The sequence below is a fragment of the Mesocricetus auratus genome, unplaced genomic scaffold (assembly GCF_017639785.1).
Source record: "Mesocricetus auratus isolate SY011 unplaced genomic scaffold, BCM_Maur_2.0 Super-Scaffold_100013, whole genome shotgun sequence".
Lineage (NCBI taxonomy): Eukaryota > Metazoa > Chordata > Mammalia > Rodentia > Cricetidae > Mesocricetus > Mesocricetus auratus.
This window is the reverse complement of record NW_024429196.1, coordinates 81301292-81316328: the sequence shown is the minus strand read 5'-3', so window position 1 is coordinate 81316328 and position 15037 is coordinate 81301292. Positions and strand designations below refer to the sequence as shown.

The following is a 15037-nucleotide window of genomic DNA, read 5'->3' as shown; positions in this document are numbered from 1 at the left end:
CCAAGATCTGGCTGTTACGAATAATGTTGCTATGAACATAGTTGAGCAAATGTCCTCGTGGTGTGACTGTGCCTCCTTTGGGTACATACCCAACACTGGTATTGCAGGGTCTTGAGGTAGGTGATTACTAATTTTCTGAGAAATAGCCACACTGATTTCCACAGGGGCTGTACAAATTTGCACTCCCACCAGCAATGGAGGAGTGTTTCCCTTTCTCCACATCCTACTGCCCAATCAGTGTTTTATTCATCAACCAATAAGAGAAACATATATTCAGAAGGACATCCCCCATCACCATGGCACCCAGATTAGATCTATTGGATTGTGGGGAGTCAGGAAGATCATCAGGCTAGATCCTGGAGATGATAAGCAGGTTCTGACTTTGTCAAAAGCTTGGATTGGTCTTAAACTTATTAAGTCATTGCCTGTGGAGATTTGTCCCTCTATGGCTTGGGGCTTTAGGAAACATTGGTTCTTATATGGAAGTAGGAGGGATTTTCAATGTGTGTGACCTCTGGAGTGACTCTCCTACTTTCTCTGAGTTGTTCCATGCTGATATTACTTTCCACCAGAGAAGACTTTGAGAATGGACCTCAAGCCTCTCTCAAATAGGGTGTAGACTGTGAAGAACTGTTATGTAGAAGTGACAGAAATGGAGATCTCCCCATGGGCTTACAGACAAGCAGCTGAGTAAAATGATATCAGCTCACCTAAAATGACCGAAAAAAAAGATTTTAAGAGTAGTGCCCCCAAATCATTCATGGGTCAATATAAAACCCCTTTATATTGATGGACAATGGTAGGATCTAGTACGGAAAGTCTGAATCCAATTATTTTGGGGGAGACAATAAGGGAACAAATCTGGTTCTGTGAGCATCAGTTGTTCTAATTACTTTCATTGCAGTTTGTGCAGGATCCAAGGAGGTAGCCTCTGATTCTCCCCTGGACACAACTATCCTAAGGTGTCTTTCCTGTCAAGAAATCAATCTCATCCCTGTTTAAGACTGTGTTCCCAGTTGTATAGCCTTTGTCAAGCCATCTCTCATTGTAGCCATTCATTTCCTTAGCATTTTACTTTTCCTATTCTGGACTTCAAAGGATGAAGAATGCAGCTTAAACTAAAGCATACGGAGTCATGCCTGGTCCAACCACCAGGTTTTCATACTATAAACGAATGTCTGGGTCCAACTGTGTTAAAATATTGTCTTTCAGGAGACCATCTTCTTCCTGACTCATAGCTCCCATAATTTACTCATTATGTTGTGCACTTGGACTTTGTGGAACATCTGAGAATAACTGAAGGGTTTCATTAACCTCCATGCTCTTTGTGGTGCAGTAAATAAAACTACTCAGTAGTTTGTATCTGGTCTTGTTTGATGTCTATTCTTGGCCTCATCCTGGTGGGTATGCCATCTGGCCTCTCTCCTTTTCCCCACTTTTTACTATTTCATTAACATTATCTTCTGTTTTGAAGCTGTTAGGGTCTCTTCTAGTGTAACATCCCATTTCCCCCAGGCTAATTTACATATCTGCTTTAGGTGCTCACATGACAGGCACCAGCTCGTTTTGATTTCCTTTATCCTGACAGCAGAAAGGAGATGCGCATTGACCACTGTCATCCCATTCTTCCCTTTAGGCACTTCCTCATCAGGGACAGTCCTTCTGGGGTGGGGATGTAGATGGACATCTTACTGGTTTGCCCTTGCCTAACAGGTACAGGGCTCTGCTGAGCAGGGGTGCTCTGGAATTTCTGGGAGTCAGGATTGATATCTGAGGATCTCTCACGGAGTGGTGACATCTTGTAAGAGGAGGATCCCCCTTCTGATCTTTGGCTTTTCTTCTAAGATCCCTACCCGTGTCAGAGTACTCTGCAGCTAAACCCTGAAGGTCCACCCTCAGTGTTGAGTTCATTCTGTGTGATCTCAAAGGTCAGAGGAAACTGGGACTTATTTTTACCATTTCTGAGGGCTTCCGTTCGTGCTTCAGCACATATTTAATTGTGTGGTGGCTGTATTTGACACTGCCATCTGGTGACCATTTAAACTTACCATGAGATGATATGTTGGAAATAGTCCAAGACATGCTCTCTAAACACCTCAGTGTCTGGTTTTCCCGTGTGCTCAAGAAGCAAGCCATCAGCGACCCTAGGTATCATGGATTCTTTGATGTTCGTCTGCTAAGAGAAGCGAGGATGGGAGAGCTCATTGTTCCATTCTCTGATTTCCCAGTCATGAGTCTAGAAAGGTTACTCTGGTCAATGTGTTTGGGTCTATCAGTGTTATCCAACTTAAAGTCCTTGGGATAACTTCCTAAGATGGATGTTGCTGTTGTCTGTGCTTCCTCAAGACCACTCTCCTGGCCCTTGCTATTTTTACTGGTACCCTAGATATGTATGATGTTCCATTCCAGAAAGCATATCAATTCCTTCCCAACTTTTCCCATAGAACTTCGTGTCAAAGTTTGCACTCCCACTCAGCAATGGAGGAGTGTTCCCCTTTCTCCACATCCTCTTCAGCATAAGCTGTCATTGGTGTTTTTTATTTTAGCCATCCTGGCAGGAGTAAGATGATGTCTCAAGGTTGTTTTGATTTGCATTTCCCTAATGACTAAGGATGTTGAACACTTTCTAGCTTTTCGTACAAGACAGAGAGTTCCTTACAGACAACTCGGGAGGGTCATTTTTATTTGTCTGATGAAAACTATGGAGACTTTCCATCTCATGCAGAGGATAAGCGGACCCCATTTTATATCAAATAATAGGTTTATCAAGTTACTAAGTAACAAGAAAGCATCAGATCCTTGGAAGGACACAGCTGTGAGACTTCCTTGCTGCCTGAGGGGAAAAGGAAGGGCTATGATATCACAGGTGAAAGAGGTGAGAAACTCCTCTGCTTAGGGACTACCTGGTTTCCTTTTTAGGCTTGGGAAAAGCCAGGCAAAGAAGGGGATATGGTTGTTATATAAGGAACCAAATTTCCTGCCTGTAAAGAACATAATCCCGGTTGTCAGGAGAAATGTGCTCTCATTTCTCTAAGAAATGACATCTCTCTCTCTCTCTCTCTCTCTCTCTCTCTCTCTCTCTCTCTGTCTGTCTCTCTCTCTTTCTCTCACCAATTTAACACAAGTTGACGCACTTCACAGTGAAGAAATTATTCCTTTCCAGCCTTGCAAACTTTGCCCTTGATCTTCATGGAGTGGAGGCCTCCCTCCTTCCAGTACCCAAGTTAGGTGTCATCCTGAACCATATAAAAACAAATCACAGTGTGCCACTAGCCAGGGCTTTGTCACTAATGGACTCTTATTCTGTGTTCATTGGGCTTGGGCATAGTTCCTGAATATTATTAAAATATCACCAGATGTTTTAGCTTGCTTAAATAATATTTCACATAGCAACAAAAAGACTAATGAGCCCTTTTAGTTTGATTCAAACAGGCAAGGTAACAAATGGGGACTCAGACAGATTGCCAGAGCACCCAAATTTATAATTCGAAGGGTAAATTGTAAAAGCAATCTACCCTGAGGTAAAATCTCCCTGGAGCCAACAGCTTTTGATCATGGCGGTTTGAACGGTTATGGCCCCCATAAGTTTGAACGATTTGCCCAAAGGGAGTGGCATTTCTAGGAAGTTGGGTCTTGTCAGAGCAGATGTGGCCTTGCTGGAGGTAGTGTGACACTGGGGAGGTAGGCTTATATGTTTGTTCATTGTTTCGAGTACTTCATTTAGCACATTTTGTTTACATTCTCTCTGGTTGTTACCCCAACTCCTTCCAATCGCACCCTTCTAGTCCTCCTACCTCTTTGTTCCTTTTATGAAAAAAATTCCCAAACTGAAATCAAATCAATGCAGCAAAACTCAAAAGTAGTAGTAGTTCACTTTGGGTTGCCCAAGTACTGAGCTCCTTGTCAGTTCTGGAATGTGTGTGATCTACCCAGGGGTATTCAATTTAAGAAAACGGATTTCCCCTTTTCCAGAAGCTGTCAGTTGCAAATAGCTTCTTGTCAAGGACTGGGACTTCGTGTTCAGGTTCCCGTCTCTGTAGTGGGGTTTTGTCTGGCCTAGTGAACAACTGTCACCATCGGTATGAGCTCGTGTATGCATCATCCCTGATGTATCTGAAAACGCCGGTTCCTCCAAGATTGTCAACCACCTCTTGCTCTTACAATCTTTCCATTTCCTTGTTTGTGTAGATTCCCCGCAAGCCTTGAATGGAGGGTTGCAAAGCCTCTCACTCTCTGTACATTAAACGCCTTAAGTAAAGTGAAAAAAAAAACATGATTCCTCTATTTAAGACCCCGTTTCATGACCGTAGGCATATCAGGGGGCTACATGACCCCTAAGATCCTTCAGCTGAACTCTTCTAGTCTTAGTGTGTAAACACTAGGATTCTCGAAGTTGCATCTACAAACCACTCGTGTTAGCCGCTTTTGTTATTTATGTGAGAGAACACCTCACTGGAAAACTAAGAATTTATTCTCACTCACGGTCTGGAGGTAAAGACCGCACCGGAGGGGAGATCACGGCTGCATGGCTGTGGTGAAGGTGCTCCCACTGCTGTCACAGAGAGAAGCAGAAACAGGCGAATGCTGGTGTTCAGCTCACGCTCTTGCTTACTCCTGTGTCCCAACCCATTGGGATGCCACCGTCTACACCTATAGTCCTTCGTGCCAGGATGAACTGTTTTAGAAGCACTCTATGTTGTAATTTTAAAGAAGTGGTGTGTGGGAGAAAGATACCGTGTGACAGGGTTCGAGCAGAGTTTTTTTTTTTATTAGGGAAAGGGATTTTACAAAAGGGAAAGGGGAGACTGGCCTCTGGGGACAGGAGCAGCAGGAGAGAGGAAAAGCATTCAGAGAGAGAGAGAGAGTGAGAGTGAGGGACACAGAGGGGGAGGGGGAGAGGGGGAAGGAGGAGAAGGGGAGGAGGGAGAGAGGGATACATACATACATACACACACATATGTATGTATATATATATATATATATATATATATAGAGAGAGAGAGAGAGAGAGAGAGAGAGGATGGGAGGTGGGCAGGGCCCTTTTAAAAGGAAACATAGTGAATAGGCACAGGTGGTGCTCTCAGTGGCTGCAGCTGTCAGAACCCCAAAGGCAGGCCAGTGCAAATGCCTAAATACTGACACTCTAAGAGAATACCCAGAGACATGTTACCATGGTGATTATTAGTCCCATCAAGTTGATGAAGAGGGTTTGCTCTAATAAATCTCCTTTATTAACATAACTGTGGTGGTAATTCTTGATTGTTAACTCGACTGCATGTGGAATTAACTAAAACCTAATTGGTTGGGTACACCTTCTAGGGAGTTTTCTTAACACTAAATTATTTGAAGTGTGAGGACACATTTCTAATCCAGATCTTTTGAAGTGGGAATATCTGCCTTTAGTCTGGGCAACACTTTCTGCTGGTAGCCTATACAAAAGACTTCAAAGAAGGAAGTTCTCAGGCTGGGTAGTGGTAGTGCATGTCTGTAATACAAGCACTTAGGAGGCAGAGGCAGGCAGATGTCTGAGTGTGAGGCCAGCCTGGTCTACATAGAGAGTTCCAGGACAGTCAGGACCACACAGAGAAACCCTGCCATGAAAAACCAAAGCCAAAACAACAGAAAGGAAGTTCTCTCTCTTTGCCTGCTCGCTCTCATTGGCAAGACCATTCCTTTACTGGCCTTATAGCCCACTTCTTTGGAATTCTGGTATATACTGGAGACTGGTTGAGGCAGACTTGTGGACAGAAGGACAACTGGATTCTTATACCTTCCATTAGTAGACAGCCATTGTTGGACTAGTCATTCTAACAAATAGTCTCTCTCTCTCTAATAAATATATGTTCTTATATATCTATAGAATATTTGTTAGTTATAATACATCTACAAGAATGAATAATATATACATATATGTAACTAGTGAGTTTTATATAGAGACTCTGTAAGTTCTGTCCCTCTTAGTGAACCCTGACTGATACAACACAACACATCAGGTTGAACATAGAACCCATTACTTCCTCTTTTCTGTTTAAACAAAAAGAGAGGTCTTAACTTTAACATAGTCAAATTATATATAAAAGAACAGTTATCAAGTAAGAACATAGTTACAATATTTTGTCTATCAACATTTAGCAAGATTTAAAGAAAATATCATCTATCTCATTCTTGTGAGTCCAAAGTCCTATATGTAGCTTATCTTTTATAATAACTAAGGAAAACTATAATTATAACTATCTGTCTTTAACTCCATCAAAGACCACAAAAGGATAATATATAAACACTAGGATTGACAGAGACATCTTACTGCCTGGACAGTCACCCGAAGTTCCTCTGTAACGTTGGGGCATCCATCTTCAGCCCATAGGCCACAATGTATCCAGAAGATTTCTCAGCAAAGCAGGAAATCTCAAAACTGTCCATCTGCATTGGCAGTCTGTCAGTCATTTCTCTGTGTCCTGCAGAAAGCCTCTTCCATGAAGCAGGAACCCTGTAAGACTGAGTTCAGCAGTCACTTTCCTATGGGTCCTGCATGCCCAGATTATACAACAACAGTCAAGCAGTACAGGCAAGAGCAGTTTCTTGCCCAAATGGCTAATCTTGCCATGTTGAAAGCAAACTCCATAACAAGTTTCTTTGATGCCCATCTTCCTCTCAGACGTCATTGGTACTGCCAGGAGCAGACATTTCTCATTGTCAAGAAAAACCCTAAATCATTTTAAATGCCATTTTCTGAAGGTCTTTGAAAGGTTTGAAGACTATCTCAAATATATTTTTGTGTATCTAGAAAACGTAACTTACCTACTATAAGTTCTGACTATTATAAGTAACTATCTATAGTCTGTATTGAAATATGCATTATGTTTTAAAAGATTAGTATAAGCACAATACTTAATCAAGAGGAGAAATATAAACATCACAAAATTGACCTTGAATTTGTATCAAAAAATGAAAAACCATACCCATACCATAATTCCCCTTTTTACCATTAAAAGAGAGATTGGCTGTGATCACTAGCTAATTATAAACAACCCCATTCAAATGAAAACAAAGATTTATAAACAAGATGGGAATTAGGATGTCGCTCATTCCAAACTGCTTCGTGCTGGAAGGGGGCACTGTTCATACCATGGGGATCATGACAAAACTCAGAAACCTGTATAAGTCCTTAGTTTAGGGTCTGTAAGACTGCATCATCTTAGCTGTTTCAGTTGTTGGAACACTTGGTCCACTGCTTCCGGGGGTCTTGGTTCATCAAACCACAGAAGCCTGGAAGGAATCCTCAGATTTTCATTTTTTTTAGAAACATAAATAAAATCTCCTTTCCCAAGTAACATATCCTTATACTTAAATTTTGAAGTCAAGGCATTTTCAAAAGATATAAGTTGAATTAATTCAGCAGCATTTGTAATCAAGTGTACTTTAGCAGTTGTTCCTCCCTTAGCAGTGAAAAAACTGAAAAACACAATAGCGTACAGTCTCCAGACTCTTTGTGTATTTTCCATCTTTACATGGCTTATTTATTTATCTATTATTACTTTATTTATTTTACTTTTATTTATTTTTCTCTGAGACAGGATTTCTCTTTGGAAATCCATCTTCCTCTGCCTCTGCAGCAAATCCTACCGGCATGCGCCACCACAGCTGGGCCGTTTTTTTTTTTTTTTTCTCTCTCAATCTTACGTATATTTTTAAACACACTGTAAACCTTTAGAGGTTTTTCTTCATCCAAGTCTGACTTTACTGTAAATGTTTATGTTTTTCTGGCCACGTGTCTTATCTGTTATAACTGCAGCTGTTTAAACTGCCGTTTTTCCAAGATGGCGGGCATAAGCGTGATTCTAGCTTACTGTCTCAGTCTGACATCCAGCAAAAGCTGCCGGCTCAGAGATGTGGTCACTGCCACTTCCAGCTGTACATAAAACTTTTCAGTTGTTAGCAGAGTCTCTTAAAAGAACCTTGCTGGGTTTTTTTTTTTTTCTTTTTATGCCGAGTCAGGAAGACTCCTGTAAGCGAGCCACGTGAATCTCGGCTTGTTGCTAGCAAAACAGAGCCCACCTGAGAAAAATGCTGCTACCAAAAACCTGTGCTTCTCTCCGTTCTTCTGTTTCTAAAATTCCTTTAAAGCTTTTGTCATTCTACGTGGAAATTCATCATCCCACTCCTGATCACCATTTTGTAAAGAGAAACCTTTTTCCTTGAGAGAAAGCCTTCCCGACAGCCTGGTTCTAGAGCCGCATCAGTCCCAAATAAACACACAGGAGGCTATATTAATTATGAAGCTGTTGGCCTTACTTGTTTCTTACTGGCTAGCTCTGACTTAAGTAATTACCCCATAATTGTTAATCTATGTATTTCTCTTACCGGAGAGGTTTCCGGGCTTTCTACCCCATGGCGTTACATCTTGACTCTCTGTGTTTCTTCTTCCCAGAGTCCTCCTGGACTCCTAGTCCCACCTATCTAGATTCCTATTGGCCAGCAGTCCTTTACTGACAAATGCACAGGACTTCCCCCCAACAATTACTTATTTTCTCGGTATTATAAAATCTACTTAGTCCATCTCAAGGTCTACAGTCTTTAAAAATTCTGACAGTATTCAGAACTCTCATAAAAACAAACAAAAATTTTACTTTCAAACATACAATAGTGTAGAGAGCTGCAAAGTGCCGCACCCTCAAGATGGTGCTGGCTTCCACCTTCTGCTAGCCCCACAGCAGGTGCCGTCTATGATAAACAACACCTGTATTTGGTTAAGGCTGGATATCAGGCTTGCTTCTGCGTGCGTGGACCTATCTGCATGTTCCATGTGGCATACTGGGGTTGGCTGCCCAAGGGCTTTTAAGCTGTGGGTTGGGGCTCCCTGGCGCTCCCCGGGAGAAGAAGATTGTTCAAAGGTTTCTGAATAAACTGCTTAAAGAAGAGTCTGGGCGTTGCGTCTTACTTGCTGGTTGAGGTAGGTGCAACACAATAGCATAGGGATCACATTCCAGAAGGAGAAACCATAAAGACAACATAAAGCAACACTTTCACCCAGTGAGGCAAACACCACATTGTGAAATAGTTTTTCATATGGTGCCTCTGGTAGAATCATTCAGGATCCAATAACCACAGGCATTCATGCCTTTCCAACTCTATCACCTATAGCACATTTCTTTTTTCCTGAGAGACTGATGGGACCTTATTTTTCATATTTAAGTTGTTGCACTCATCTTGAAGTCTTGGGTTATAAAAAAGTTCGTAATTTATTTAAAGACATTCTATACCATAATTAAAGGATAAGGTTTAAAGTATTCTTATCTTTATTTTTGCCCCAAGAAGGGTTATTTATAGCAGACTTGAATGAGCCTAACATTTTTTAAAATTTTTTTAAAATTTAAATTAGAAAAAAGCTTGCTTCACATGTCAATCCCAGCTCCCTCTCACTCCCCTCCACCCCATCCCCCACCAACCTTGTCTCCCCAATCCCCACTCTGCTCCTCAGGGAGCATGAGGCCCTCTATGCTGGATCTCCAAAGTCTGTCATTTCATCCTGGGCAGGGCCTAGTCCCTGGGAATGTGTCCAGGCTGAGAGAGCATCTCTCCATGTGGAATGGGCTCCCAAAGTCCATTCATATGCCAGGGATAAATACTGTTCTACTACCTGAGGCCCCATAGAATGCAGAGGCATCCTTACTGACACCCAGATTTGGGCGGTCTGGATCAGTCATGACTCTCAGCCATCAGTCAGGTGCCCATGGGCTCCCCCTTGTTCAGGTCAGCTGTTTCTGTGGGTTTCATCAGCCCGGCCATGACCCCTTTGCTCATCACTCCTCCCTCTTTGCAACTTGGATTCAGGAGTTCAGTTTGTTGTTTAGCTGTGGGTGTCTGCCTCTACTTCCTTCAGCCACTGGATGAAGGCCCTAGGTTGGCCTCAGCAATCTATGGGGCCTTGGGTAGTAGATCAGTATTTATTCCTGGCATACAAATGGACTTTGGGAGCCCATTCCACATTGAGGGATGCTCTCTCAGCCTGGACACAAGGGGGAGGACCTAGGATGAAATGACAGACTATAGAGATCCCCTATGGAGGGCATTACCCTCTCTGGGAAGCAGCGGGCGGGGGGGGGGGGGATGGAATGGAGATTGGGGAGATTGGGGAGCCCAGGGAGGAGGGGAGGAAGAGGGAAATGGGAGTAACATATGTAAACAGTTAAATAAAAATTATTATTAAGAAAAAAAATTACATGTTTCCCTCCTTGTGCTCTGGATCTACATACAGGATAAGAGAAATATAAACAGGTTTTGGGGCACTTCTTTTTCTTTTTCTTTTTTTCTTCTTTACAGAAAAAGCTTCTTTGCTCTTGTTCTAAATTATGCCCAATATCCTGTTTCATAATCACAGTAAAATCAATGCTGTTTCTTAAAGTGTGACTGTGGTAATCTTGCTATCCTGCCTCTTTCTTTTATATGTATATACATTTAAAAAATTTGTTTTAAGTTTAATTTCACATTCCAAACTCAGTTCTCTCTCCCACCCCTCCTCCTGTCCCCTTGTGCCCGACCGCCCCCCCAGCTCCTCCTCATGGGTAAGGCTCTCATGAGGAATCAACAAACTCTGGCACATAGGGTTGGGAGAAACCCAGTGCTAGGATAATTCCCAAGAATCCACAAGGATGACCTAAGTTAAGCCTCTTAGCAATAGTGGAGAGGATGCTGAGCTGGCCTATCCTGTAACCAAATTGGAGAATAACCCCAACTATCATCGTAGAGCCTTCATGAAGTAATTGATGGAACCAGACTCAGAGATCTACAACCAAGCACCAGGCTGAACTCTGGAAATCCAGTTGAAGAGAGGGAGGAGGGAACACATGAGCAAGGGAGGTCATGACCATGATGGAGAAATCTACAGGGACAGCTGAACCAAGCTAGTAGAAACTCATAAACTTTAGACTGATAGCTATAGACTCCTTGGGAATGAACTAGGCCCTCCATATGTGGGAGACTGTTGTGAAACTTGTACTATCTGAGGGGCCCCGGCAGTGGGTCCAGGACCTATCCCTTGTTGGAACCCATTCCCTGTGGTGGGATACCATGCTCAGCATTAATACTTGGGATGCTTTTCAATGCCAGCCCTTGTCAATGAATGCTGAAACACCCTGTTCTTTTCCCCCATTGTGTGTTGCTGTAGTAAATGGCTCTGCTCCTTATCCTTTACTGAAGGAATGTATTATGATCTTAGGAAGAAACTTCTGTAACATTTTTATTAAAAGAAGTTTGTTGTTAAATATGTATACATAAGCTATGTGAACAAAGGGTCTAGGGAGAATTGGAGAATCAGAGCAAGAAAATTAGACCAAAGAATTAGAGAATTTGATCTGGAGAATGAGAGCTGGGAACAAAGAGCATAACCCCCAGATCATGTATGTCTTTTCCCTTCAGATAGATAGGAAATTTTTCTAAAGTCGTTGCTGCTCTGAAGGCATTCCTTTTGCTACCGTGGTTACAATCCTGGGAGCTGGGACGTGGCAAGAGATTCATGGGCATACAGTCCTGTCAGTGGGTTGCTTCTAGGGACATACAGCCCTATCTGTGAAGACTTGGCAGTCAGTCTAGGGAATGAAGCATTGCAGAAAATGATTCTTTCTGCTATGTCTCTCATTTTTAATATGAGACTTATAGGGAAGTATCAGAGAGGTTCCCAGTGTTCTCATGAGCTGTTTACACACACATCTACTCTCTTTTTTACAACTAACACTCACAGGGCTCCCCATCCTCCAGTGGAGGTCAGCACAAACCCGAGGCCCTGGCTCAGCACATCTTTCGTAGATGTAAGAATTATGTTTTCTTAGCAAGATCTCAGGGGGTGGAGTTGCCCACTGACGGTATCAAAATATGTACATAGTGATGTGTTGTCCGTCTATGACCGGGCTTATCCGTGGAAGTGTCCACTGTGGTGAAGCACGCAGATGAAGGGAGGTCCTACCCCCCTTAATAATGTGGGGCAGTAATGTCAAGTCAGGTCGTGCTAGAGCAGCTTAGTAAGGGCAAGCGAGCCCTAGATCCTTCCACCTTGTTTCTGCACCACACTCGATGCTTGAAGCCATCTGAGAAGATCTGTAGGTCTCTACAAGAACACCGTCATGATACCTCGGAGATGTATACCTTGGAGATACATATAAGTGGGAAAAGTGGGTCTATTCAGCATATTATTCTGCTGAACTTGAAGTTCATGTAACAGTTTCTAGCCAAGAATAAGGGTGGGGATTTGAAAATAATAAAAAAATATTGCAGCAATACAGAATCATGGTTGAAGGTCTGTGGCTGGACAGATGCTCAGGTCTCTTGCTGCAGACACGCAAGGAGGAACCCTGGTAGGATTTGAAGGCTGACTCAATAGCAATAATGATTTCTGGTGACCAGACTTACCAGGGTTCTTGGCAGAAATGAGATAATGTAAGGACATTTTTAGTGGAAACTCAGGGTTCTGAATGGGGGCTGTCCAAGTTTGTTTATTAATTAAATAATTAAGCATTTCACAGATATATTGTCTAAAAATTGTGCCACTTCCTATTATATCAATATTTTTCATGGCTTCTCTTACTTTTAGAAGTGTATTCATTGAGTTTAGATTTTGTGCAAATTTGACAGCATAGGATGTAAGGTAGGTAGGTGACCTATATATCTTATGTGATCCATGGAAGCAAAAAAATGCTATAGTGAATGGGCAAACAGAACATGGTGTCTCCACTTAATAAGAAAAAAAACACATAACCTGGGTAAAGAGGAGATCTTGACTTTAAGTACGCAATACTATGTTATTTCCTAATTGTCCCCTTTTAATATTGCTACAGTAGAAACTACCTCTAACATGGCAACAGCAAGGCAAAACACTCCACCTATGCTAACAGGAAAATCCCTAAACAGAGAAATTGAAGTGAGAGGTACTGAGTTTGAGGACAGTGGTTAGAGGAATATTGTTTAATGAGTCCACATTTTCCTGAAAGCAGATAAAATCTTCCTGGAGGTCTATTTGGTGATGTTTGCATAACAATGGTAGTGCCCCTAAGCCCAATGAGATATATGTCTAAAACTGTAAATGTTGAAATTTCAGGTGATGCATGTGTTATTGACTGAAAATATTGACAGGTCTGATGGTGCTTGGCTATGGGTGTTCAACTTAAGAAGAAAAAAATGGCTGGGCGGTGGTGGCACACACCTTTAATCCCAGCACTTGGGAGGCAGAGGCAGGTGGATCTCTGCGAGTTCGAGGCTGGGCTGGACTGACAGCCTCCAAAACAATACAGAGAAACCCTGTCTGGTAAAATCAAAAAAAAAAAAAAAAAAGGAAAAAAGAAAAAAATGTCAGACAGTTTCATGAGACCATGCACACTAGGACTTATATTTCCCTTCTTGCTTTGGTCTTGAACAACACTTATGATACAGAGTCACCTCTCCATCCTTGGGCTTCTTCTGAGATCTAGTTGTGTTGTTCTGTGACACTGAAAAAATGCACACCAAAGTTAGTGTTCTCATATGATCCCAATGTACCTGTAGACCAAACATGAACTGCAAGGGTAGACTATGCTGACTCCCTACTCCATGGTGGCAACCTAATCCTCTTATTCTAAACTAAGTTCTGAGCTGAAATGCTACACAGCTTCTCCAGGAAACACCCTAACCTCAAATTTGAGCTACTGTTGAGATAAAATGGCAGGCTATTGTGTGATCCACAGCCTAAAGGTTGATTCTGTAATTTCCTCTGTAAAGGTCCCCATGGTCCAGAGGAAGAATCTCACACCCACCCCTCCAGTACAGGTAAGATCATATCTCATTAGGAGCCTAGAGGCCCCGTTACCCTCATAGCCAATCAGAAGAAGGGAAACATTGATGGAAAGGGCTGACTAACCAGAGACTTAGGATTTAAAGCCTGAGTAAGGTGTTGCTGGGCCAGATCCTGACACCTCAGCAACCTCTGAAGAGATTCTGGAGTGCACTGAAGAAACAGCAGCTACCACAGGTGAGGCCCTGCTTCTACCAAGGCAGAAAGGGAGTTGACCTTGGAGTACCGGTCCTGAGAGACTCCATGTAGAATCAGGCAGACCCCCAGGAATGAGACTATCTTCTCAACCTAAGCAGCCCTTGCTGTGTAGAGGTAGAAACGGATGAGGAAGCCAGAGAGAAAACCAGACCCCCAAAACATGTCCAGGTCTGTATCAGTTCCAATTCACTGCAAATCTAGTCCTGGCCAGAGACAGTGTGAGCTGATACCATGCATGCCTGGGTCATGCTTATCTCCTCCTGAGCCTACAGAGACCATTGTATTACATACACATCAACCCTGGATAAATGTTTTGTTTTCCAATTAACATGTGCAGAAGGAGTAGAAGGTGGCATGCCACTTGTAAGTTCTCATAGGGAATGTTGCTCAAGAAACCCAGCAAAGCCTGAACCTGAGATTTCAGGGTGTCTTTATCCACTGTGTCTCTGGCTTCCACTGGCTTCTCCATTTGAGAGTTTTTCCCTTCATCAGTGTCACGAATGTGGTGTAAACTCCCAATGGTCTGAAAGATTGCTAGAAATTTGATGTTTTTCCCATATTTTCTAAGAAAGGCAGCCTAGAATATTTCCACTCAAGAGACAGCAGCCCACATTCTGCTCTGTGTTAAGTGATATCATGCAATGCGATCTCAATTTCTGGGGAGAACTTGTACTTAGGATCAGATGCCACATAAGAGAAGACTTTTATCATTACAAATTCTAGGTCCTTTCTGTCCAAGTCCTTAGTTATGTGACCTTTTGAATTTTGACATCCACGATCATTTTTGTAATCATGTCAATGTGCAGTATATGGATATTTCCATGAGTTTCTAGAAATTTTCCCAAGTGGTCTGCAATTGTATATAAAAACTAAATGCCAACCATGGCATCTCTAGTCCAAAATCTTTGAGTAAATACCTGGGAGAGTGGTTAGAATAATTTTATCCTGCATAGATGGTTTAGTTTCTTAAGAGTGTTGTTGTATTCTCCCATTCATTTCCTTCTCTCTGTAGGTACTTGAGAC

The 15037-nt window shown here is 42.3% G+C and overlaps 1 long non-coding RNA gene across 1 annotated transcript; it reads right to left on the bottom strand.

The window, feature by feature from the left end:
- Positions 1–222: 222 nt before the first annotated feature.
- Positions 223–6344, bottom strand: LOC121143705. Its single transcript, XR_005881028.1, has 3 exons — positions 6305–6344; positions 2049–2176; positions 223–710 (listed from the first exon to the last, which is right to left on the bottom strand). It is a non-coding gene; the product is annotated as an uncharacterized LOC121143705 (long non-coding RNA).
- Positions 6345–15037: the final 8693 nt, after the last annotated feature.